Genomic DNA, 27867 nt, shown 5'->3' on the forward strand with positions numbered 1-27867 from the left:
TATACTTACTTATATATTGTCTCCCTTATTAAACAGTGAGCTCCTTGAGAGCAGAGACTAACTTTTGCCTTTCTTTGTATCTCCAGCAATTAGCATTGTGCCTGACACATAGTGAGTACCTAAATGCTTTTTGATTTAATAATAGTCTTCCTTTGGGCAATGTGGGAATTGTAACTGGAATTTAATTGGCATAGAAAAATCTAAGTAATGAATTTTCCTCTACCAACGCTGATCAACATCTGCTCTGCAATTTATAGTTTTAAAAGTTGCCTTGTAGTTGGAACAATCAATTACCTATTGCTATTTTTTGTGCCACCAAGAAAATCACCCTATGTCTAGCCTCCATTTACAGAAACAATGTCTCTATTAAAAATGGGAATTTTTAATAGAATCTTCCATTTACTAGAATAATGTCTACTTAGTAGACAATCAATAGTTATGTTGAGAGGAAAGAAGGAAGGAAGGAAGAGGAAAGAAAAAAAGAAAGAAAAAAGAGAAAGAAAAAAGAAAGGAAGAAAAAAAGGAAAGAAGAAAGAAAGAAAGAAAGAAAGAAAAAAGAAAGAAAAAAGGAAGGAAAGAAAGAAAGAAAGAAAAAAGAAAGAAAGAAACAAAGAAACAAAGAAAGAAAGAAAGAAAGAAAAAAGGAAGGAAAGAAAGAAAGAAAGAAGAAAGAAAGAAAGAAAAAAGAAAGAAAGAAAGAGAAAGAAAGAGAGGAAGGAGGGAGGGAAGGAAGCAAGGAAGGAAAAAGAAGGAAAATGAGAAAGGAAGGGAGGGAATAAAGGAAGGAAGGAAAGAAAGAGGAAGGAAGAAAGGAAAGAAGAATGGAAGAATGAAACAAAACATGAAGGAGAGATCTATAAAACTTATTCCATTTTCAACATTCCTTGTGATTTTTTCATATTTCTATAACTTAGGGTCATAGGATTTAGAGCTAGATGGTATCCTCCAGTTTCTTCATTTTACAAATTAAAAAATTGAAAGAAAGGAAAGAAGGAATGAAGGAAAGGTAGAAGTAGAGGAAGGAAAATAAGAATAATCATTCTGTTGATCACTGATTAAAAAACCTAGATTTAAAGTTAAGGTTTCTGAATGGTATGTATAATCCTTATTCTGCCTTGGGAAAAACACTTTGTTTCTCTGGGTCATATTTATAAAATTCATTTATAAAATAAGTGGCATTAGACCTGATGACCTCTGAAATCTCATCCAATTATAAATCTTTTAGGGAAGCATCATGATGTCAAAAACACACTGCAAATGGTCCACTGACTCCTGAGCATACCCTGAATTAGATTAAAATATAATTGGGATATATTTAACAAAACAAAAATACAATAGAATATACATAATATCACATTTTAAAATTAACTCACTTTATACCCATAGGCATTCTTACGTGTGGATTAGTGACTCCTGGATTGTTTGTTTGTTTTTGAGTTTGACACTATTGGTGTAGTGGACAAGACACTGAATTTAGTGTCATGAAGACCTGCATTTGAATCTAACCTCATGCTCTATTAGCTTTGTGAACTTGATCAAGTTCCTAAAACGGTCTTCACCTGTTTCTTCACCTGTAAAATGGTTTAATTGTTTCTAAGGTATCTTCTAATTTCAAATCTATGATACTGTGGCCCAACATAGTGAATTGTGATGAATTCAGGTCCAAAAAATTTTTGAATACTTTCAGTTCACCTTAACAAAAAACTACATTGTCATTTGCTTAATAGTAGGCCAATCTTTAAAACCACTAGTCTTGGCAGGGTGTGCAGGCAGTTCTAAGGAGGACAACATCCAGGGTAGCAATTAGAATTGGAGAAAGAGGAGCAAGAGGAAGAAGATGAGGTCAGGGAGCAGTCAATAATCTGAACACCTTTTTCCCCCACCATCCCCCCACAGCTGGCACTCAGAAGTCTTCTCTCTCAAACTGGCTGATTAATTAAGCTTCAGATTTTCAGCAGTGCACTTCTGCCATCTAGAGGTTCTTCTTTTTTTTAAACACCCAAAATAAAAAACACTCCAGTAGAAGAGGATTTTGTTGCCAACAACCTAACAAAGGTAACATTAACCAGGGCTCCAACCTTGGTATTCCAAATACAGTAAAACTCAAAATAGAAAAACATGTTCTCTCCCTCCTTTCTTCCCATCCTCCCCTATTTCTGTCTCCCGCTGTCTGTCTTTCTGTCTGTCTGTCTGTCTCTCTCTCTGTCTCTGTCTCTCTGTCTCTGTCTCTCTCTTCCTCTCTCTCTCTCTCTCTCTCTCTCTCTCTCTCTCTCTCTCTCTCTCTGTCTCTTTCTCTGTCTCTGTCTCTCTGTCTGTTTGTCTTTGGCATAAATCAGCAAAACTGAGATAATGTTTGACATCTGAGTTATTCTGGAAGAAAATTAGACCTTTAAATCACTGAAAATGAATAATTAATCATTTCTTTCACTGGGAAGGAAATGGAGTCTTTAAAAACAACAATAACCACTTTTTCATAGTATATGATTTGCGATTGACATGCATTATTTGCCAGCTGTTTCTCAGATCAGAATGTGAATTCCATAAAAGCAGGGACTGTTTTACTTTTCCTTCTATCCCTTAACATTTAGCACAGTGTATGACATATAGTAGGAGCTCAATAAATGTTGATTTTTACTTGAGTTTCATCTCTTAAGAGAGGAATATTTGTTTTACATGATATGATTTTTGGCATTGTTATTCATCCCAAGAGATCTTAAATACTTTTGCAAGCCTAAGCACATTTTACCTACTGATGAGATACAAACAATTAGAGAGATAAGAAAAAGAAAAGTGTGTAAAACAAGAAAATGTCTGCTCTTTCAGGCACAGAGGACTGAAAAAAAAAGCCAGCAGCCAAGAAAGCTGCTGCTGCGATAGAGCAGGGAAAACATTTCAAGGAGAGGATTGACGGGATGAAAACATCCTTAGTTTCTGAGGACTCCCTAAGGGAAGCTTGTGCCACTTTCTGGCTTTTTCAGTGTGTCCCTAAAGTAATCCATTAATATATTAATAGTCTGTGTTTGCTGTCTGGGAGCAAATTGGGAGAGATCCAACTGTAGAAGAGCATATCAATATGTAGACAAGATATAAGACCGGATCTGTAGCTCTTTGGAGGGCTGATTGCCATAGAAAATTGGTCCTGAAATGCTGCTTCTGAAGGCACTTAGCAATAGCAATCAGCTTATGCCACACGTGGAAGTCAATAAGATTTAACACTATTTTCCCTAAAAGAGAGTTTTTCAGGCAAAAACTTTATACATATCCACAACAAATATATTAAATCTATGCCCTTTATATGCCGTTGGCCAGTACTTAGCACAAGGAATAGAGATGAATATAAAACAATCACAGACTCATAAATCCTACATGCTGTCCTATGAAATCCCAATTCTTTACTTTTCTAATTCTCTGAATAGGAGAGGCTAAAGACCTCAATTTAATCCCCAGACCTGCCTTTTACTGTCTGTATAACTCAGGGCAAGCCAGTCTTTCTGGGTTTCAGATCCTCATATGAAAAATGAGGTTTTGGATTAAATGACCTCCTGGGTCCCTTCTAGCTCTAAAATGATGGTTCTATGATCTAGATGTTCATTTTTCACTTGTATCTTCAGTCATGGCCCAAGAACACCAGATAGATGTATCTGTAAGTCTCACTGAATCAACTTGTGAGAGCCCTATGTCCCCTGGTACTCTGTTAGAGAAGTTAAATTGCAGGGAGCAGATACCAAGACTTAGGCTGTGTGTGAAAGAAAGACCCCAAGACAACTGGTCAGTTCAATCAAAAAGTCAGGCAAGCCAGCAGAAAAAGCATTCCTTTGATGTCATGTAGGCATAAAAATTGATTGTTTTGCTGATTTTTTTCTCTCTTCCTCAGTGTTTTAGATGTGTATAAATAGAACCTCAAACCATTAAAATGACTTGCTTTTCACAGTGGTCCCTAGCTGATGAGCTGGGTTCCTGGTTTTATACTCTATTGCCACTCCCACCCCCAGCCAACACTTAACTTCCTTTGTCCTTTCTTCAGGTTTTGAGAACTAAAAATATTAATTGGGAACCCTGTTGTCATTGGCTGAAATCAACACTACATATAAGTATTCATAATCTATATATGCTCTGCCCCGTTTCAATGCAATTTAATTCCGCATGTTCATTTTGAACAGGATTGCTAGATGACACAGAGGATAGAGCACCAGCCTTGGAGTCCAGGGAATGAGTCCCAATTCAGCCTCAGACATTTGCTAGCTGTGTGACCCTGGGCAAGTCAATTAATCCTTTCTGCCTCAGTTCCTCATCTGTAAAATGAACTAGAGAAGGAAATAGCAAACTATGCCAGTATTTTTGCCAAGAAAACCTTAAATTGAGACACAAAGAATCAGATACAACTGAAATGATTGAACAACAAAAATGTTAAATAAATACTATATGTAAGATATTGTGCTAGGTTTACAAAATTCTAGTTTACAAAGACAAAAGCAAAGCACTCTCTGACCTTGTATTCTATTGATAGAGTAAAATATAGCAGAAATACAAAGAAATAAAGGATAGAAAAATAGATTACACATACATGTGTGTAATAGGAGTGTATGAATGCCTGTGTGTATATCTATATACATACATGCACACACACATATATGTAGGTATATGTGTATATCTATATCTGTCTGTCCCAAATAATAGTATGCCACTTTAGGAGGGAGGGAATGCACATAACAGGGAGAATCAAGGGAATCATTAGGTCACTTTAGTTGTACTTTGCAGGAGGCTGGAGGTTCTAGGAGTTAGGAGTGGCAAGGAAGAAGTGCATTACAGAAATGGAAGATCTCTTATACAAAGACACAATGAGAATTCAATCATCTAAAATTCTATCCAGATGAAATCATCAGCTTTGTCCCAAATCCAGGGCTCTCAACTCTAAGCAGGATTGACAAAAGTGAATTGAAATGGGAATATAGAGATAGCTCTGTGGTTTACAAAGTAAAGATCAAATGTACCTAAAAAGCCAGCTGTGTCACTGCTAGCTAAAATGACAAAGGGAGAGCTTCCAGCTCCCTCTGTTGGTTCTTCAGGTTCTTCTTATTCATTGACAAATCTTTTCCAAGATAGGATGTCATTCATGACAAGATGACCCTATACAACTATGTGCCACAAAATGTACTGCTCTCTGACCCCTTTTCTCACTCTATTTTTTGCCTTTTCTCTGATTTTGCTCCTGCCATAAGCTATACTCAAATCACTTTCCCCAGTCTTACTTCTAACATTTTCCCTGGTTTTCTCTCTGTTGAAATCCTAAATCCTATCTTTCCTACAAGTATTAATTCATATGCTCCCTCCCAATCTCATCTCAGATTTCCTAAATCCATATAGGTAAAAATTCTCTCTCCTTCCTTAAATTTCTCCTATCACTGTTCGTGGTTTTCCTTTGTCCCTAATGCATTCTACTTTATGATCACATTTATTTGTGTAGCCTCAATATTCTCTACCTTTCCCTCACCTCATTCCCTTCGTATTGTAGGACCTTCTTTCATTCTATAGCATCTTATTTCCTGCACCATGTACCATTTCCAGGTACCATGTACCTAGCATATAGGATATTCTTAACTTGTATTTTTGAATTCTGTCAAATGATCCTATTAATTCAACTCTGAATTTTTTTCTATTTTCTATTCTATTTTATTTCTGAATTCTTTTTATTTCTAAATTATCTTATTCTAAATTATTTCTATTTTCTATTTTTCTATTAGGGATTATGGATACTAAATGATCTGTTAGGTCTCTTCCAGCTTTGTATCCTCCAACTTTTGCTGAACCATCTACACTCTAATGCAATCCCATCTTCTTACACCCAGCACACATTAGTACTTTACTGTGCTTTACTGTACTTTACTGGGCTAAGAAGTATAATCTAAAGCTATAGAACAGAACAAAATAGAACAGAACAAAGCTTACTGACTTATGTGACTTTAAGGGACATGACCTTGTTCTCACTAGTACCATTTCTAAACAGCTAGTGATCTATATTATAGACATATTCAGCTTAGAATGGTTCCACATGATTGATTAACAGTTAAGCACTAGCTCAAATTTCCCACTTTAAAGTATAAGATTGTAATCTTTGAAAATGAAATAGACATTAGAGAGTATCTATCTAGTCCATCTTACTATTCAAAGGTAGGTTCTTTCCTTAACATAGCTCAGTACAATTTAAATGCATAAAAATTAGATTTAGCTCTATACCCTGGACAGGAAAGGAAAAATAAAACAGACATTAAATTAGCTAAAACAATAGTTATTTCAAATTAGTATTTATTGTCACTCTCTTTCTTTGGTTTGGTTTACCTTTCATTTTTTGATTGTCCTAGCATTTTACCAAATATTCTTCAAAACCTCACCACTTTTCATAATCACCTATCTGACTAATATCCACCCCTTTTCTCCTTATGCAGTGACGATTCTGGTTATCATGAACAGGAACCACCTTATTGATCAATCAACCAAAAAGCATTTTTAAAGCATCTGCTATGTGTCAGACACTGTGCTAGTTATTGTGGATACAAAGACTCTTAAGAAATCTATGTTCCATTGGGTAGGCATGTTTATCCTTAAGGATACACACACACATATATTATATGCACACACATATATTTTCATATATACAGAGTTGGGAGGGAAGGAAGGAGACAGAGGAAGTAAGGAAGGAAAAGAGAGAGAAAGGAGGAGAAGAGAGAAAGAAACAGAGAAAGGCAGAGACAGAAAAATAGAAAGAGACAGAGAAACAGAGACAAAGACAGACAAACATGCAGAGAATAAATATAAAATATAAAACAAATGCAAGGAAATTTAGGGAGGAAAGAGAAAGGAAGCAGAAGCTGAAGTGAATCAATAAAGGCATCATATAAAAGATAATATTTTAGTTGAGGCTGAGAAGAAGAAAGGGATCTTAAGAGGAAGAGATTGGGAAGGATGCATTCTAAGTATGGGAGCTGGCCAGTGCAAACAGATGGGAGACAATAATCTATGGATACAAAAGTTCCAGAAACAATGAAAACTATGTGAAGAACTAAGGGGGTAGTCAATGGATACTTTTCATAGGATGGTATATAGAAGGTAGCCAAGAAAGAAGCCAAAAGATTTTTTAGAGATACAGAACTTATTTTTTCCTTTAGAATTTTTTTATTCAGTTCTGTTATTTCAGTGACATAGGGAAACATGTTATTCATGCATGAAGATCTGTGCTAGAAACCATTTAGCAGTTGGCTCTAGAAAAATGCACACACAATGAACTTTTAAATTTAATCTGTGTTAACATTTCTCCATCATTTTCTTGAGTCCAAAGAACAGGATAATAAATCAAGAACTAATTTGCAGTATCCACTGATTTCTGAAGTAAAAATTGTTACATTGGACATTTATAAATTAATCCTCAGAATTCAGAACAATTTCCCTTTAGCTCAACAATGCATATATATGTATATATACTTTATTTCAAACAAAACCAGGATTTTTTGCAACTCATTATAAACCCCAAAAGCAGGCAATAGATACTTTAACTCCCTTTTTCTAAAAAGTACATAAAATCTTTGGTTTTAAATAGTCATGACATCCATCCACTAATTTTATTAAGAAATTAATGAGAGTTTCTGCTTTTACATCTGATTATCCTGATACTACTGAATCAAAATATATTTCCCCTTCATTAGCAGTAAAACATGTAGGGTAAAAATCGATTGGTCCAAGTATTGTTTCCTTTATTCTGGTCATAATCACTTTATTTAATAAGGAAGGACTAGGTTCAATAAAGGATTCATTTGGCTTGAAATGATAGATCGATTTTATGGAGCTTAACATGCTGTGGAAGCCAGACAATTTCTTATTGAATCTAACTTCTATAATATGAATCACAACCCTTTCCCTAGCTAGCTTCTTTTATTAATCAGGCTCCATTTAATATCTTTGGGTATTTTTTAAAAGGTGCATCCTTTATCCTTTCTGTCATAATTAATACTGTGGGTGATTAGCTTCTGGGGCTGAAATCTCTTTTATCTGCATGTAAGCCACCTGTTCTGTTTTCCTTTTCTACTGGAAATGAGGACACTTAATTTTTATTCCTTCTTCAATTACTCCTCAGTGATTCTTTTAATTGGGATGTCTATTTTCATGGTTCTAGGGGGACCTTGACTTTTTAAAGCACAACCCTGAACATATTGGTTTAGTTTAGGGGGACAACTGCTCCCTGCAATGTCACTTCCAATTCCACTGGGCAGAAGATGAGTGAAGCATGTGGGTTACCAATATGGTATGAGGCCATGGCACACTGTGGATGCTTCAGATCCAAATGAAAAAATGGAATAAGTCAGAACAAAGGCATGCCTGAGCAGACAGATAAGGCTGAGCCCACTTTTGAGACTGGAGCATCTCATGGATAAAGAATAGAAGCCAATAAGCTAGATTTCCAACATGAGAGTTGGACTAACTCCACAAAGAAGGTCAGGCACATTCCTATGATTACAGGCCATCTGGACATATTCCTGGACTTGATGAGCCAACCATTGCTATTTCTCCTTGTTCTTAAAAGTGAATAAAGTGTTATTTATGGATAGGCCTCCCCTAGTTATAATATTACTTTATTCTAATGCTCATAGAATCATAGACTTAAGAGACTTCATATTCCTTCTGGTCTTATCCTTATTTCAATCATGAACCCCATTTCCAATATAAAGTGGCTTGGTAAGCTCATTGAGTTTGGTCAGAGGACCTGGATTTGAATTCTACCCTGTTATTTCTTCTTGTGGGACCCTTGAGAAGTAAAATAAATTCTTATTTCAACCAAGAATCCCATTTTCAATATATGATAACTTAGTACCATGGAGAGTTCATTGGGTTTGGTAAAAGGACCTGAATTTTAATCCTAACTCAATTATTTATCTGTGAAGACAAAAGGGAAATTAAATAATCTGGATCTACTTTCTTATTTGTAAAATCCTAGAAGGTTGGACTCAGTGATCTCTAAACTCTCTTACAGCTCTGTATCAATAATGCTATGATAAACCAACAGTGGTTATTTGCTTGAAAATCTCCAGCTGGAGAACTTGCTGTCCCATAAGACAAAGTCCCAATAAGACTTTTGAATAGCTCTAATCATTTCCCCTTACTTTGAAGAACATAGGAAATTCTAAATGAGAATTTAATGAGAGAATTAAGCCAGAAGTTAGGAAAATGCGTTTGAATCCCATCTCAGATACTTACTGTCTATGTGATCCTGAACAAGTGTCTTAACTTCTGTTTGCCTCAGTTTCTTCATTAATATAAAGGGAATAATAATAGTACCCACCTCCCAGGATTGTTGTGAGACAATTATAAAACACTTAGGACAAAACCTGGTAAATAATAGGCATTATATTAGTGTTATTTATTATTATCACTAATCATAATTATTATTAAATCTGCCTCCCTGAAACATCCTTTGCCTCTAGCTCTACTTCCTGGGCACAGAACAAATGTAGTATTTCTTCCTTAAGACGATTCTTCAGATACTTTAAAATAGCTAGAATGCATTCATAAGGCGTCTCTTGCAAGTCTTTTCTTCCGCAGGCTAAACTTTTATGATTTCTTCAAATTTAATATTTTAGGTTGATCACTTTATTTTTCTACTTTGATTTGTAAATAAAAAGTTGAAAACATTTTCTCCAAACGAATGTTTTGAGTGTGCTACTATTCAACATGGTTCAACTATCTAAAAATAAATATATGGATAGGGCAGTGCTGCCTTGGGCACTTATTAGCTATATGACCAATATATTTCTCTTTGTCTCAGTTTCTTCATCTGTAAAAATAAGGGTGTTGCACTCAATGACTTCTACCATGGTCTCTTTCAGATCTAAATCTATGATCCTAGGGTCATAAGGCTTTCGCCTTAGGGAAAAAAAATTATATAAGTTTTTGTCTTACTTTCCTCCCACCTATTTCTTTTTTTTCTTTTTTTAAAAATAATTATAACTAGGTAATTTTTTACAACATTATCCCTTGCACTCACTTCTGTTCCGACTTTTCCCCTCCCTCCCTCTACCCCTCCCCCAGATGGTGAGCAGTCTTATACATATTAAATATGTTATAGTATATCCTAGATATAATATATGTGTGCAGAACCAAACAGTTCTCTTATTGCACAGGGGGAATTGGATTCAGAAGGTAAAAATAACCTCTCCCACTTACTTCTTAACTCCTTACAATCTAGCTTCTGATTCAACCAGTTAATTGAAGCTCTTTCCAAGGTAAACAAATATTCCTTAAAAAAGATGAACTTCTCCTAGTCTTCATCTTTATTGATCTCTGTAAACTTTTGCCACTGCTGACTACCCCTCCATCTGAAAACTTTCTTCTTCCCATGATGGTGTTTTCTTCTTTTCTTCTTCTAATATGTCTCATTTACTGGTTCATCATTTCCCTGTATGTATATATGTCCTTTCAAGTCTGCCCTTGTACTCCTTTCCCCCCTCTTTTTGTATAATTTCCTGGTGATTTCATCAGCTACCTTGGGTTCAGTTGTCATCTCTATGCAGATGGTTCCCCCTTTATTCCTGAGCTCCTCAATTCTTTATCAACTCCTGCCTATAAAAAAGATATCTCCATATGGATATTACATAGGCATCTTTATAACAGCTAGTATTTATATGGTGCTTTAAGATTTGTAAAAGCGTTTTACATGTTTCCTTGTTTAAGGATATAACAACTGTATGAAGTAGGTGCTATTGTCATTATTATTATTATATCCAGTTTTTTTCAGGTGAGGAAACTAAGGCTGGATAAAGTTAAATCACACAGCTAGCAACTGTCTGAAGCAGAATTTGAATATAGGTCCTCCTGATTTCAATTTCAGCATTTTATCCATCAAACCATTTAGCTGTCTCAAATGAGATAATATTTGTTAAGTGCTTTAGAGTACTGTATTAGAATACTAATGGTAGTATTATTATTATCATTAATCTTTATTATTACGATTATTTCAATTCAAGATCTCCTATATGAGACTTTCCCAGCTTTCCCTGATCTCCCAGTATGTGCATTCTCCCTTCTTATCTTCATTTATGAATCTATATAAATAATGTATCCCCTGCTCCTAGTAAATGATAATTCTTTGAAAACAGAGACTATACCCCTTTGCACCTAGTACTGTATCTAAGATAGGTACTTAATAAACACCAGTTAAATTGTTGAATACTCCCAGTCCATTTGTCACATTTAGATCAGATCAGAGGTCTGACAACTTTTTGTTGTTGTTGTTGTTAAATCCTTTTCCATCATGACCTTTTCGTTACCTTATTTAGCGTTTTCTCGAGTGGAGTGTTTTTCGATTTACTTCTCTATCTTTCTAACAGATGAGGAAACTGAGACAGAAAGTATTAAGTGACTAGTAAGTTCTAAGACAGATGAACTCAAGTCTTTCTGACTCCAGGCCCAGTGCTCTAACCATTGCTTTACTTAGTTGTCAAACTTGCTTTCATACAACTTCTGAGTGAAGCCCAACCAGACTGAAATGAATTTAAAGAAATGTTGAAAAATAAATTAAAATGCATTACAACCTAGACAATATTAATTTGTAATTCATTATGATCAATATGCTGCCTGCAGGGATCTCTTTCTATTTGAGTTTGATACCATTGGACTAGATATGTCTGATTCAGCTTCATGTATATAAACAGAACGGCATTATTATTCAGAGCAAGTCAAAGCTGAAATCAGAAATTGTGCTATATAGCCTCCAGTGTGTACAGAAATCTCCCCTCCTCTTGTAAAGAAAATGAAAGAGGAAAATATTTCTGAAAGGTTTAGATAACAATCTTAAGCACCAGCTGAGAATAATGTAGAATTAAAATCCACAAAAAGAAAAATGCAGACATGATCAAATGCTGATTTTGAAGTCATCAAGTCAAGGGTTCAACATGCTGCATTTGACAATTGATATCTCCTTGCTTCTGGGCAAGTCGCTTGATATCTCTGAGCATCAGTTTGCTTGCCAATAAAATTAATGTGAGAATCAAGTGAGATAATGTACATAAAGTCCTTGGTAAACCTGAGAAATATAAATATGTAAATATGAGCTATAATAATAATAATCATTATTATCACTATTTCATCAGCTAATTTTACTCGACGCTTGAAGACATTTTCATCTTCACCAGATCTCTCTTAGTTTGGAGGCTGGCATAAAGAACTCCTACGGAAAGGCTTTCTGTACCATAGGGCCCATCACTTAAAGATCCCATTAGGGTGCAGAGACTGTAGGAATGCCCCAGCATGACCCAGTGTGAGGGTGGGCAGCCTAGCATATAAACAGACACATCATTAACTCCATTAGCATGAAATTAGATTTGAAATAAATCTTCATTTGACTGTAAAATGGAATTCATTTAACTTTCTAATAATGAGGAGGAAATTTAAAATATGCTCATTTTTACCATATGTTTCCCTGCTTAACTGTCTATTTTTGAAGCCCCTTATCCATCAACTAATAATTTGTGCCTTTGGGTCCCCATTTTTCACTTCAGGGATCAATTAAAAGACATCAAAACATTCCTTTCTCTTTCAGTGGGGTTTTTAACCTCCAGCTGTTAAGATTCTGGCTTCCTGAAGTATAGAGTGTGATATTCTAAGGAGAGGGTACACGAGGCAGCCAAACACTGAAGATGGGTGATGGGTATGATGTTATTTTGTATAAATATCAACATACTGAGTTCTCTGTTTTATTCAGGTAGAGCAGACTTTACTGAAATGTCTGTAAACAATGCAGCTGGCGGCACAGCAGGGAAGAATCTACCTCCTGAAGCCTGAGGGAGTGTTTTTGGCAGGTAATCCAATGCACTGGTAATTTGTCACTGACACAGGCAGAAAGACTCCAGAGGGGCTGCCCCCAATTTCCCATTATCTGTCCCAAGACTTCCTCTTCATGTTAAATGAGATTGGACTCTCCAGAATTGGCTAGATATTTTCCAAAGTGCATTAAATATGGTGCCATATAGGCTTATAAATGAAAAGGGTCTTCAAGAGATTCAAATTCAACCCCTTCCATTTTACACATGAGGAAACTATGGCCAATAGAAATGACATGACATACCTAGGCTCATCAACCTAGCAGGCATCTGAAGTGGAATTCCTGCCAGATGGCACCCAGATTCCAAGTTATGTCTTCCTGACTCTAATTCCAGTATTCTGCCAACTATGAGACCCTGCTTCATTTGATGGTCAGTGAAAATTTGATGGTCAGTTGAATCAATTACCAGACCTATGAGGAAGGAGTGGAGGGAAAGAATCTACTCGAGATTTTTTTTTTTTTAAAGAACATTAGACCTAACATAATTTAGGACAGAAAGTATTGGACAGGTAGTTGAGACCTGAGTTCTGACCTTAGACCTGCCCTTAATTCCCTAGGGGCTTTTAAAGAAATCCCTTAAAGTTTGTAAATAATCATACAATTTATAATACTGCTACATTATGTCTTTATTATATGCAGTCACTTTTTAGGAAATATGCTGGGCTATAAAAATGATTAAAAAAATTCCTATGAGATAATGTACATAAAGTCCTTGATAAAACTGAGAGATATAAACATGTAAATATGAGTTGTAAAATACTCCCTATTTCCTCAGATCATTCTACTTGACACTGAAAGAGATCTATACAAGATCTTATGTTGGTTTGGGAGCTAACTAAACTCACAGAGCTTAAAAGAGCTCACAAGCTCTGAGTGGGTGGTAGGGTGGATATTATAATTCATACCCATAAAAAATGGTATTTTAGAGCCACTGAAGGTGATCCTTGGAAAACTGTGGAGAACAGAACAGGTGTTACCAGAGAATTAGAAGTAAGCAAGCATCATCCTGATTTTCAAAAGCAAGAAGAAATAAACTTCCAATAGTTCAGCTATATAGCACAGTGGACAGAGTGATGGGTCTGGAGTCAGACTCATCTAGATGTGTGATCCTGAGCAAGTCACTTAACTATTTGTCTCAGTTTTTTCTCACATATAAAATAAGTCAGAGAAGGAATGGCAAACTACTCCAGTGTCTTTGCCAAGAAAACCCCAAATGTTCTGTAGGACAACTAAACAATAACAAAATTTTCAATGTGTAGAACAATTAGCTTGGCTTTAATTTATGGTGATATTATACAACATCTAACATATAGCTAGTAAGATTTTAGAATATCCAGAAAGGAAAGCAGCAATCACTAAGAGGGAGCCTAGCTTCATGAGTCATAGCAGATTAACCTCATTTCTTTTCTTGATAGGGTTACTAGACTGGTAGATAAGGGCAATGTCATAAACCATATATCTGTATTTCAGTGAAATATTTGAAAATCACTCAGATTTTAGCTCTGTGGACAAATTGGAGAAATGTGGACTGTACGATAATATAGTTAGATTTTAGCTGCAGATCTTTTTGAAAACTTGGATAGACCCCCAAATCAGTCATTAATAAATTGATATCTGCCTTGAGGACAATGTTTAGTAAAATATTCTAGAGATGATAATGATAATGATAATAATAATAATTGACCTTTATGTAGTATTTCTAAGTGTTAGAAGAGCACTTTACAAAATATTTCATTTCATCCTCAAAATAAATCTTGGGAGCAGGGTACTATTATCATCATCCCTATTTTACAGATTAAGAAATTGAGACAGAGATTAAGTGGCTTGCCCAGAGTCACACAAACGTTGTCTCTATGCTTGGTTCTGTAGAAATGGAATGGAATGAGTATTCATTAAGTATCTACTATATCAGGCATTGCACTATCTCTCTACAAATATTATCTCATTCGATTCTCTGAATGAGGATCCAAAATAGATACTAGTTGGTGTTTTTATCAATTAGTCAGTTAATGAGCATTTATTCAGCACTTATTTTGCGCCAGATATCAGGCGAAACAATGGGAATAAAAACACAAAGAAAAAGTAAAACAATCTCTTTCTTCAAGGCACTTAGATTCCAATAAAGGACGATAATCTATAAAAGGAAGCTGAAAAGTTGGGGAGAAGGTTTATCCAACCCAAGGACACAGTTTGATTGGGCCCCATTCTTAAAGAGAGGTTCTGAGAGGAGTTATCTAGAAGGAAATTTTATAGGGGCAGAGTTACTTCCAAGGTGTGAATTCCAGGGCTGGAGTCCAGGAAGAAGTTATTTCTGGAATATAAGGGAGATAATCTAGAGTACAGCCTTGGAGAATAATTACTTGAAAAAAGACACAGATGATACTCTTAGCAAATTTACAATGACTCACATCTGAGATGGATAGCTAATGTGTTGAATGATTGAATCATACTTAAAGCAAATCTTGACAAGTCAGAATAGCAGGTCAAATCTGATCTAGTATAACATAACCTGCGAGTTAAAAAAAAATCACTTGTACAATTACAGTTTGAAAGAAGAGTGACTAGATAAAAATTTGTGTGGAAATGATATAGAAATGTTAGTGGATCACGTGTTTAACCGGATTGCATGACTACAGAAAAAAATTAATGAAATTTTAGGTTGAATTAATAGAGGCATAGTATCAAAGACTAGCAAATATGAGTGTAGGGGCTGTCCCTGGAGAGACTTGTGTGTCCACTTTGGGATTTTATCTATTTCAGTGGTTCCATTCAGAGTTAAAGTAGTTCTAGCAATAATTAACAAAACTGTTATTATTATCTTTGTTAATGCTATTGCTGCTGCTGTTTTTTTTTTTTTTAAATGTTGATGCAGACCAGTGATTTTCACAGATGGGAAACTCCTAGCATGGGAATTGTCTCCATTAATGCCTATACGGTACTTGTCTGTACTGGGAACATTGAAAGGTCATGCAACCTGCTTATAGTCAAGGCAACCCAATATGTGACATGGTTAAAACTTGAACCCAGATCTCTTCCTAGCTTATTTATTCATTATCCACAGATTGCTTTGATTTTACACTATTTCTATCAATGTAATTTTATATCATTAGATATTCTAAAAGGAAGACCTTCCACAGGGAGATCATATCCAAGAGGAATCTTCAAAAAGACTTTTGTTTTGGTTGTTGTATAGTTGTTTTTCAGTCATGTCTAACTCTGACCCCATTTGAGATTTTCTTGGTGAAGATACTAACATGGTTTATCTTTTCCTTCTTCCAATCATTTGACAGATGAAAAACCTAAGGCAAAAGGGTGAAATAACTTCTCCAGAGTCATACAACTCGTGAGAGTTTGAGGCCAGATTTGAACTTCTGACTACAAGTATTGGTGCTCCATGCACTACACCACTGAGCTTCAACTCTAATCCCAATAATTTACTTATTTAAGAAATTTACTATCAAATGAAATTCATGATTAAATGAAATAATGTATGCAATACCAAATAAATACTAACTATATTATTATTATTATGTGTGGTGATCTTTTTCTTCTCAAAACGCAGCCAGGTGATAAAAGTTCAGATCTTTTATTCCAATATAGCCCGGTTAGCTTAGAGGCCTATCTCTCTGCTTGGTTCCAAGAGCTCTCTCCAAATGTCTTTAAATCCAAAGGTCTGGTCCTTCAGCCTCTGCCTCTGCTTTTCTTCAGCCTCCAACCAGCTCCAGTCTTCATGTCATTCCGGTGAAATCTCGACTTGTAGCGTCTTCTTCTCTCAAGAGCCTCTTCGACTGGCCCATTGGCCTATTTATGCTCCTTCCAGAGAGAGGGATTACGGGTAGTTCTACTTAGTACCTTGTTTCAGGTTCTGCCCAAAACATCTTCTTGTAAGATTAGATCAACTCTAATTACTTAGCAGTTAGTAAGGATTCCAACATCTCCCCCTTTCTTTTGTTTTAAAACATAGGGGGTTTCTGAGGGGATACACATAAATCCATCAATATGGGCCAGAACTTTGTAACAGATATACATGGTATACATAAATCCATCAATATGGGAGGCATTATACATAATTTACATAAGCACATAGCAATATAACACAGGCTAGTAGTAATGTAACAAATAACATGAATCATCCTGAAAATTTACACATGTCCATAAGTCCTAGAAACAGTCCAATAGGATACCATTGTCCATTAGTTCATGTGCCAGGAATCTAATAATTCCTGTAAGCTCTGAAGTACTGCAAAAGGTTTAATCAACAATTTTTCATCTCAGGGAATCCAGTGATTCTTGCTGGTTTTTCAGGAACTGAAAGCTGAAGATTTTAAAGTTCTTTTGACAGTCTCATTGTTAGCCTTTTCCACCTGTGAAAATATAAGCAGATCCTCTTCCCCAAGCAATTAACCTATTTAATTCTCTTCTATTTACCAAGTTTGGGATTTCTCCTCATCATCTGGTAATTACATTGGAGTTGTTTGCATTGGATATTGTCTTATTGTCTTAAAAAGCCTGTATTCTTCCCAACTGTAATCCTGATTGCTTTTCTGTTGGTTGATGACATCAGAGTCCTGAATTTCTAAAGTCTCTCTGGGTGTAACCTCAGCTGCTATCATGCCCCACCTGTCCTTTGATTGATACTTTGGAGCTGGGCCCTGCCTCTCCTTCCTCTGGGTCAATATACATTTAGAGGCCTAATGAAAGCCTCGGTTACATTTTGGACATGGGGTTTTGGGTTTTCTCTCACCCTGTCTTCTCACTCTATCTCCATTTCTACATTGAGCTCTCAAATGTCCAACTTTTCCACAAAGAAAACATCGACGAGTTTCTCTAGAATTCCTCTGCCAAGAAGGACCTTGTCTTTCCATGTTCCTTAGCCAAATGTCTAGTCATTATTTCTGTGGCTGCATTATCTCCAATGGTTCTTATTACAGCTGTTTGTAAATGTCCACAAAATCTGCAAAAGGTTCATTGGGACCTTGCTCTATTTTTGTGAAAGCATTATTTCCATCTTTCTGTCCAGGGAGAGAATTCCAAGCTTTTATTGCAGCCTTAGAAATTTGCTCATATACTGTTATGGGATAATAAATCTGTTCTGAACTCTCTGCATACTGGCCTTGACCAGCTAGTTGGTCAAAAGTGATTTGTCCTGTTTGCCTATTGTGTTGGGCTTGAATCCTACATAATTCATGAAACTCTGAAAGCCACAATAAATTTTGTCCTGGTTCAAGACATGTTTTAGCGATGGATTTCCAGTCATTCGGGGTTAAGATTTCATAAGACAAATTATCCAGTAACATCTTCACATAAGATGATGTAGCCCCATAAAGAGTGCAACCCTTTTTCAAATCTTTAATTTTTCCCAAATTAAAAGGAGTATATTTTCTCTCTTTTTGACCTGAGGAGTTGAGCTCTTCAATCACAGGATATGCATTTATAAAATCAGATATATGTTCTCCTTCATTTTTTGCTTTAATTAATGCTTTTTTTAATCTTGTCAAATTCTGCTTTACAGGAGAAGCTGACTGTGTTTCTGTCTCTCTCCCTCCCCCTTGTTCCACCCATGAAGGGTTAATTGCGGGGGGAGGGTCATGAGATGTGGAATCACCTAATTCCTCCTGCTGTGAAGTATCATACTCAGAATTGTAATTAACTCCATTCTCATCTGATTCGTCCTCCTTTTCACCTAGTAAAGTTGGCACTTCTTCCTCCTGTACTTTCCTTTTCATCATTCTATCACTTAAATAACTTCTTATAGCCAATTGTATCACATTATATGTATTAATTATTGAGTTAGGCCCATTTTTATCATAGAATTGACAAAGATCTTCTCCAACCAATTTCCATTCATTTAGATCTAATTCCTTATCAAGAGAGAAACAAGGACATATGTCCTTTACAGTTTGTAAAAGTTCAGTGATTTGCTGTAAACTTATAATTAAACCTTGGCTTTCCATAACTTTGACAATGCTCTCTAAACATTTTCCTTGAACAGAAACAGGCTGTTTTCTAAATATCTGTCCCATCTTAGATGAAATTCTGCTTTAACTCTTCTAACAAAATTTCTTTGTTGCACTCACCCTAATTTCTGGGTTGAAGAGTCTTTTCCACTGGATCAGGATTAGAGGCTTTTCCACTTGAATCAGGTTCGGAGCTTTTCCACTGAAATCCACTGAGGGGGTCTGTCAGCCCCACATTGGGCGCCAAAATGTGGTGATCTTTTTCTTCTCAAAACGCAGCCAGGTGATAAAAGTTCAGATCTTTTATTCCAATATAGCCCGGTTAGCTTAGAGGCCTATCTCTCTGCTTGGTTCCAAGAGCTCTCTCCAAATGTCTTTAAATCCAAAGGTCTGGTCCTTCAGCCTCTGCCTCTGCTTTTCTTCAGCCTCCAACCAGCTCCAGTCTTCATGTCATTCCGGTGAAATCTCGACTTGTAGCGTCTTCTTCTCTCAAGAGCCTCTTCGACTGGCCCATTGGCCTATTTATGCTCCTTCCAGAGAGAGGGATTACGGGTAGTTCTACTTAGTACCTTGTTTCAGGTTCTGCCCAAAACATCTTCTTGTAAGATTAGATCAACTCTAATTACTTAGCAGTTAGTAAGGATTCCAACAATTATGAATATAGCTAAAACAATTCAGCACATTGGCCATATCTGAAAAGTCTGCCTTATTTTGCATGTGTAGTCAATCACTGCTCTGCCAGGAGGTGGTCTATGTGCTTCATCAATACTCTTTTAATGGCTTAATTAGTCATTGCATTGATGAGACTTCAAGAGTTTTTCAGAATTGTTTTCTTTTACACTGTTAAGATTATTCTGTAATTTATTCTCTTGGTTCTTTCATTCCAACTTGTTCAGCTCATAGAAATCTTCCTATAGTTTTTTTTTTAATCTGCCCTTTCATTGTTGCTTGTTTTATGATGACATTCCATTTTGATGAGCATTTGTTTACTTCTCATTTCTTTCTATAATAAAAAATATTGCTATTCATATTTTGGTGTACATAGATCCTTTCCCTCTCTCTTTAACTTCTTTGCTGTGGATTCTGAGTGATAGTATCATTTATGAGAAGGATATACACTATTTAATTAATTTTTAGCTATAATTCCAAATCGCTTTCCAGAATGATCAGACTACTCCACAATTCCAACAACAGTACATTAGCATGCCTGCCCTCCAACAACTCTCATTCATATTTTTACATACTTGTTGATAACATGCAATTTTTCTTTTAAAACTTATCAGTTCATATACTTTGACTATTTGTCAGCTGAGGAAGGGTTTTGTCATTATATATTTGCATCAATTCTCTATATATCTTGGAAATCAGACTTTTATCAGAGAAAATTGCTACAAAAAAAAATTTCCCCCTGCAGATAACTATCTCCCTTCTAATTCTAAGTACAAGGATTTTCCTTGTGCAAAATCTGGATAAAATCCAAATAGCAATTTCATGTACTTGAAATTATCTATTTTATCTTTCATGATTTCATTGAAAGGCAACTGTGAAGTTAAATAAATCATCATGGAAAGAGAAGTGAAAGATCTATCTAGAGCAAAAGCCTCTGAAAATTTTTTCATCATGCACCCATATCAGTAAATATTGTTGATATAAATGTTTTTATCATTGGATAATAGGTATATGTTTATTTGTTTTATATAACTATCTCATTGTTAATAATTAGCTACATTACAAAATTTATAGCAAAATAAAGTTTTTTTTTTTAAAGATGAGATAAAGATTAATCATGTCTATTACTTGAATCAATAAGAAACACTGGCATTTATTGAATGGGGTCAAGTGATAAGAACTATATTTTAAGAGAAATCACTTTGGCAGTTGTATAGAGGATATAATGGGGAATTGAAAGACTGGAGATATGAGTACCAATCAAAAGACTTTTGTAATAGTCTAGGCTCAAGGTGATGAAGGCTTGAGCTAGAATGGAGGTTCTGTCAGTAGATCAAGGGAACAGTCAATCAACAAGTTGACAAGCATTTATTAAGCACTTTCTGTGTTCCAGGACTTGCGGCTAAAATGGTGCAGTAAGTAGAATGCCAGAACTAGGGTCATGAAGACCTAAATTCATATACGGCTTCAGATACTTACTAGAACCTGGTGAAACAAAGATAGTTTCCTTATCTGTAAATCTGAAGAAGGATATGTCAAATTACCCTTATATCTTTGCCAAGAAAACCCCAAATTGGTCAGACACAATTATAATGAATGAATGATTATGTTCCAGACACTGTACTAAATAGTGAAAATACAAATACAAGCACAAAAAAGACAACCCTTTCCTTTGGTAGCATACATTTAATGGGGGAGACAATACAAAAAAGAGAACTGAGGGTGGGGATTATAGCAAAAATGAAGTTTGAAAAAGTGGTATTTCATGGTAGAGAAAGTCCAGAGTGTTAGGAGTACAACCCGAAGGAAAATAAAAGAGAATATGAAAAGAAATGTCATAGAGGTAGAAAGGATAACATTAAAGAAAAGAAAAAAGAAATTATAACATTTATCCACTAATTCAATTAGGTATGTGGGTTGAGGAATAGCAAAGTATTGATGAAGTTGTGAACCTGGGTGACTGGTGACAGAGAGGATAGGATGAGGAGATCCTTGATAGAAATAGGGAAATTTAAGGAGGGGAAAGAAGGGTTTTTCCAGAATGGAGAGAGATAATTGTAATGATAGCTCTTATACTGATCATAATACATTTGTGTCTGTTCATCTGAAACAGTTTAGTCTGTCCCCCAAAAAGAAAAAAAAAAGAAGACAGGGCTCTTACTCATCAGTCATTTTCTCTCTCAAGATCTGTCCTTACAATCATGAAGTGATCTGAGAGCAGAGAGAGGGGTTGTTTCTTCTGTGGAAGTCTGGTAGTTGCTAGGTAATGAATGACTCAAGAAGTTATCAATGAAAAATCCAAAGACAGGAGATTGAGAGCTTATAGCAGTTTGGGAAGCAGAATTGAGAAGGGTTGAAAGATAAATGTTGGTGTAGCCATCTTGAATACAATCCCTGGAACTGGCTACAGTGAGTGAGGTAGTTGGGATGAGACCCAGTTCTCCCAATTTGTGGACCATACATTTTTTGGGAATGAGAACATGGTCTTCCAGGAGACTAGCCCTTCACTTGTCTAGATCATAGCTTAAGCTACTTGGAAACCACTTGTCTGACCATAGGCTATGGCTAGGAAACATGGTACAATGGAAAATAATATGTTGCACTTGGTGTCGAAAGCATGGGTTCAAATTTTCACTCTGGCTAACTAGCACTATAATTTAGCACATATTGTTTAACCTCCCTGAAACTCCCTTCCAGCTTTTAACCCATGATCCTCTGAAAGAGGAGCCCTACACAGCAATTGTAACTCTTATCAGTAACTTTGGACATCATTTATCATCTTTCTACTTCAGTTTCTAAAAATGGACAAATTGATACCTTTCCTTCTCACCTCAGAGGAGAGGATTTTAGACAATAGATTAAAAGCTTCAAAGGATCTTAGAGGTCACCTAAATCAACCCCCTGTTATTTTAAGAATAAAGAAGCAAAGACCAGAGAGACTCAGTTACTTGCTCCAAATCACACAGAGTATATATAGGCAGGAAAGCTGGGATTAGAACCCAGAGCCACCATTCTTGCCTCTTCATCACACAGATATTTTGTTGTGGGGATCAAACAAAACCTAAAAATACTTTGAAAAGCATCAAGTACTATATGCCAAAATGAGGTAGTCTTTTCTAGACATACCCTGGACATGATTATTCCCTGAAGCTACAACATTGCATAGCATAAGAATAAAACTTTACAAAGAAGGAATCATTGTTCTTTTTTCCCATGGAGAAAACCAAACATCTACCATATTAATAGCTTTTTTTTTTTTAACAAAAAAAAGTCTTTCATTGCTTACAGTACCATTTCAAAAGCTTGAAATTAACATTTGCTTATTGTTGGTTTAATCTCTTTCCATTTGGCAGATGTTGAATCCAGCTCTAGTTTCAAAGGGAGATGCAAGCAAAGCTGGTCCTACTTATGTGCTACAATATTGTGGGGGCTGCTCAGCGCCAGACTGGGGACAGTATCCGACAGCAGCAGCTGCTGGGCTGCTGCTGAGCTTGCTGGAGCCACTGGTCCATTGCTTTTTGCAATGGGGCTCCCTCAAAGATAGTGGCTCATCTTGATTTTAATCTCCTACTGACAATCTGGCCCTCTCTTAAAGCAGGAGATGGAGAGAGGTGATATAGCAGTTAGTAGCAATTTTGATTTCAAACCATGCAAAAGGGAGAAAAATTACAAGGTAGTCACAGGCCATTTGTTTACAAAACAATCAATATCTGCCCCTCAGGAAAGGTTGATTAAGGTTTGTCACTGGAGTATGAATCCAACTGCTAACAGCAATATGTTTCTTTTTGTCAAATATCTCTCATCTTTTAAGACTTACAAGCATTTTTAGAGAATTGTCCTCGGACGATGTCCTTGTGGTGAAATATCCTAATGAAACCAAATCATTGTACGGTGGTTGAAACAAAGTTATTCATCATAATTTAGCAAAAACCCCAAATGCCACTTGCATTTTTTTTGCGTGTGGAATTCTTCACATAACAGAAAGCATCTGGAGACCTTCAAGAGCCAGGTATACTCTGACACCAAAAATCAGATTCCTATGATCTTGTTTTAGTTTCCAACATGACACCTGTAATACAATAAAGAGAATTTTTTTTATTTGTTTCATTTTAAATTCAATCTGTATGTATAGTATATTAACCCTGGACTTAGATTTGATCCCTGTTTCATTTAATGATTAGAACTAATAACAGCTCACATTTCTATAACATTTGTCATTGTGGTTCACTCCTCATGATCCCATTTTGGGGAGTTTTCTTGATAAAGATACGAAGTGATTTCCCATTTCCTCCTCAAGCTCATTTTACAGATAAGGAAACTGAGGCAAACAAGGTTAAGTGACATGCACAGGATCACTTAACTAGTAAATATCTGAAGCCTTTTGAACTCAGGTCTTCCTGACTCCACTCTATCCACCAGCTACCCATAAAACTTTACAAAATTTTTAAAAAGTACCTTCCCTACAACAACCCTGTAAAGTAGGCAATATAAGCATTACCATCCCCATATTCTAGATGAGGTAATTGAGGCAAAAGATCATGTTACAGTGTCCATGGCTACACAGCTGCTAAGTACCTGAAGCTAAGTGTGCTGAACCCAGGACATTTACCCACATCAAGTGGAGAGATTTAAGAGGTGAAAGAAGGCATCTATGTGGCACTGTGGATAGACTTCAAGGCTTAGAGTTCAATTCCAGCCACTATGTAAGCACTGGGCAAATAACTTCCCTTTATTTTTCTCAATCTCAGATTCCCCATGTGAAAAAATGAAGAGGTTGGGCTTAAAGGCCTGTCTGTATAGTCTCTTCCAGCTCAAAACCTATAAGCCTCTGGTACCTTGCCATCTTACTTCTTGGCTTAAGAGTAAAAATGAATGGAGAACCATATCTTTCTTAAAGGTAAGGTAAAAAAGGAGAGCTCCAAGAAAGACTGACCTGATATCAAAATACTACTTTTGTGTACATCACAGGAGACACCCAAAATAAACTTCCACAGACTACAATGATAAGATAAGCAAAGGACAAGATGAATGTGAAAATCTTAAGAGAATAGAACCTATTTTTAATAATGTTCTACTATGGACAGATATCAAGTTTTTTAGGCCTTAAAATATGTGGAATGTTTTGACAAAGAAAGGCTCTGTAGCCCTGTTTTTAGCACAAAAGAAATAGGCCAAGTCTGTGGATAGTACATTGCACCATGATACAACAGCTCCTCCTGCTGTATCTTAATAGTTTGAATTCCCGAAGATTTTTATTTGACTCATTTAAAAAAATAATACTACAAAAATGTTCCTGTTCCCTTTCCTTAGATTTCTGATCATCTTCCTCATTGCTCCTTTCTTTATCACACAATGGAATATTTTTATCATTTAATCTTTCTATATTCTTAATCTTGCCTCCCTTCCCCAAATTATCACCCATTTCTGCCTAGTTAGATTCACTGATGTCTGCTCTGAGGACAGCTGGCCAACATTCTTTGCCATCTACCTGGCAAAATCTAAAAGACTGGCTAACATAACGAAGCTTCCTCAAATTGAAAAAATCACTTAAAAACCATACTGTTTTAGGAAATTTTTGTAGTATTTGATGGTTAAAACTCTCCTTATCGACTGTCAAACTACCTCAGATCCATTGCTGATTGGTTATTATTAGCCCTGCTTACAGTATCTCATTCAATCAATGATTATTTATTAAATATCTACCATATACCAGGCAATGTGCATGGAATTAGAGCTGTCCCCATATACAATCAAAACCTAGTTTATCTTCAAGAGTCCTAAGCTTCTCATTCCCTGTATCCTGATGTTCTCTGCCCTTTCTTTACACTACCAAAATCTGATCTCAGGGAAGGATCTTAAACTGAGATATCAGTGACTGATATCAAGGATGCTTAAGGAATGAAATATTAATTTCAGAATTTCAGGAATAGATCAGAGAATATGTATCGAAGATATTTTAAGAACAATGGATCTCTCTGGCATCCCTCAAATAATATGATATAGGTAGTCACTTACTTTGCCTTATGTATAAGGCTGTTGTATAATTAAGTTAAATGGAACTATGTGGCTCTGTATGAAGCTACATACTACAGGAGTAATTAATTGATGGGAGCTAACTTCTCTGGGACAGATTTTCAGAGGAAGCTGGGCTTGGTTTAGAAACTGGGTCATGTGCAGTGTAGACAGGACTTAATTTAAAGTTATAGGAACTGAGTTAGATGTTTACATTGGGGAAATCACTCAGCTTTTCATGTTTCAGTTTTCTTACCTATACAATGATGCATTTGGATGAGATAACGTCTTCTATGGGAATTGCACAGCTCAGTGGAACAAGTACTGGCCCCAGGAAGATTTAGGTTCAAATACTGACTTTGCCACTTACTATTGTATGATCTTGGAAAAGACACAAATTTTTTAGACCTCAATTTTTTCACCAGCATCATAAGGGGATTAAACATTATGGCTTCTAAGGTCTCTTGCTGCTTTAAGTCTATGATCAATATTGCAAAACAAATAAACCGACAAAAAACGATCTGGCTACAGAATACAAATCCCAGTAATTTCTTTTCTCTGTAGCCATTTGCCACAAGATGGCACTGCTCTTCTTCTGATCACCTTCCATAGGCAAGAGGCCTTGAAGGAAAACCCTAGGGTCAGAAAAACAGTCTACAGAAAACCCCAGGAAACCAACCAACCAAGCAACCAACCTCCATCATTGTTTGTTTGTTTTTTTCCTGTACTGGTTCATTAAAGTTACAACGTCTTTCAAAGGAGTACATAATCACTAAGACTTCAATACATTTATGAGGGAAGGAAAGAGAACATGGGGAAAATGAAGTCTTTAAAACAACAACATTCCATGGTAATTTAAGAGGAGCTCCTATGCTGAATAGTAAGACAAAAAAGCTTTTTCAAGAAATAAATATTAGTGCAAAGTAAAACTTTTTCTGTTCTAAAAGTGACTAAAAGTTTCCAAGTTCCTAAATTTCCATGTGTTCTTTATTTTCTCTTTGGAGATCCCTATGCTCATTCTAGTGGTGATCTGATGGATTTTTATTTTATTATTTATTTCATGTGTAGCAGTTCTTTAAGAAATTAAGGTCCCCTTTAGATCATTTATGGCAGGTATCTGAAGAAAGATCATGGAAGTTCTATGTATGTATAATGAAAGGGAATACTGAAAGTGATATACCTTAGAGGCTACCTTGTGTATTATTAGAGAAAAGAACCATATCAATGAGATCATTTATCCATCAAAAACTGAAGAACCTTTATTTCCCTCAGATAAAAAGTAAATATTGATAGATGCTCATACATGCCTCCATCTTTGCTTTGTAGGTCATTTTCATATCCAGAAGGGAAATGATCAAGAAAACAATCATGTTGGTGATCAAATTGGAAACTGATACATAAAGGACTGGTGGTATTTAAATTGGAAAAGAGAAGATTTAGGAAGCTATGATATGTCTTCAAATATTTAAAGGATTATCATATGCAAAAGGGATTCAATTTGTTTTGGGAGTCCTAAATGTCATAAACAAAAGCTATGGACTACATGTATAAGGCAGTAAATATCCTCTATTTTGGGGGAAAAAAAGAGAAAAGTTTTTTATAATCAAGTTCCAGAGTGTCTCAGCATAGGATGACAATAACTGAGGATCTGATACTTAACTATTTGGGTTACATGGAGAAATCACAAATCTTTCTATGTTTCTGCTTCTTCATCTGCAAAACAATTTGGACTGGATTTTATCATTATCCTAATGCATAGCATTTATACTTTAAGGTTTGCAAAGTACTTGATAAATGTCTCAGAAACTCTCAGAAGTAGATTCTATTATTTTCACATTTTATAGAATTGAGGAGGGAATTGAGGCAGTCATAGATTAAGTACATTCAATTAGTAAGCATCAGATCAGATTTGAACTTCAGTGTTTTAGATCCCAGGACCAACACTTTCTCCTCCAGACCACGTAGTTTACCTCCATTACCTGTAAGCTATGCTATGATGCCATGAAAGCGGTTACTTCTATTTGAAAACTTGTTTTACTGACAAAGGCACAATTTGAGCTAATTGGCACTGGGCTGATTTGACAACAGCCCAGATCCCCGTACTCATTTGACTAAAGTCTCACTTTCAGAGACAAAGAACATAGTTGGCAAATGTTAAAAAGGAACTTCTGCAAGTTCTCACGATTCAGTGAATTATACAATTTCAGTTAAAATTAACACCTATTTGGGGAGGTCTTTTCTTACCTGGGTGAGTGTGGATGACAGGTAGCAATGAGCATCTGTTGGCAAGCTAATGCCAGATTTTCTTTTTAGAAGTCATCCAAGTGGCAACATTCTTTTTTTTCCCAAGTATTTTCCCCTCTC

The sequence above is a fragment of the Antechinus flavipes genome, chromosome 1 (assembly GCF_016432865.1).
Source record: "Antechinus flavipes isolate AdamAnt ecotype Samford, QLD, Australia chromosome 1, AdamAnt_v2, whole genome shotgun sequence".
Classification (NCBI taxonomy): Eukaryota; Metazoa; Chordata; class Mammalia; order Dasyuromorphia; family Dasyuridae; genus Antechinus; species Antechinus flavipes.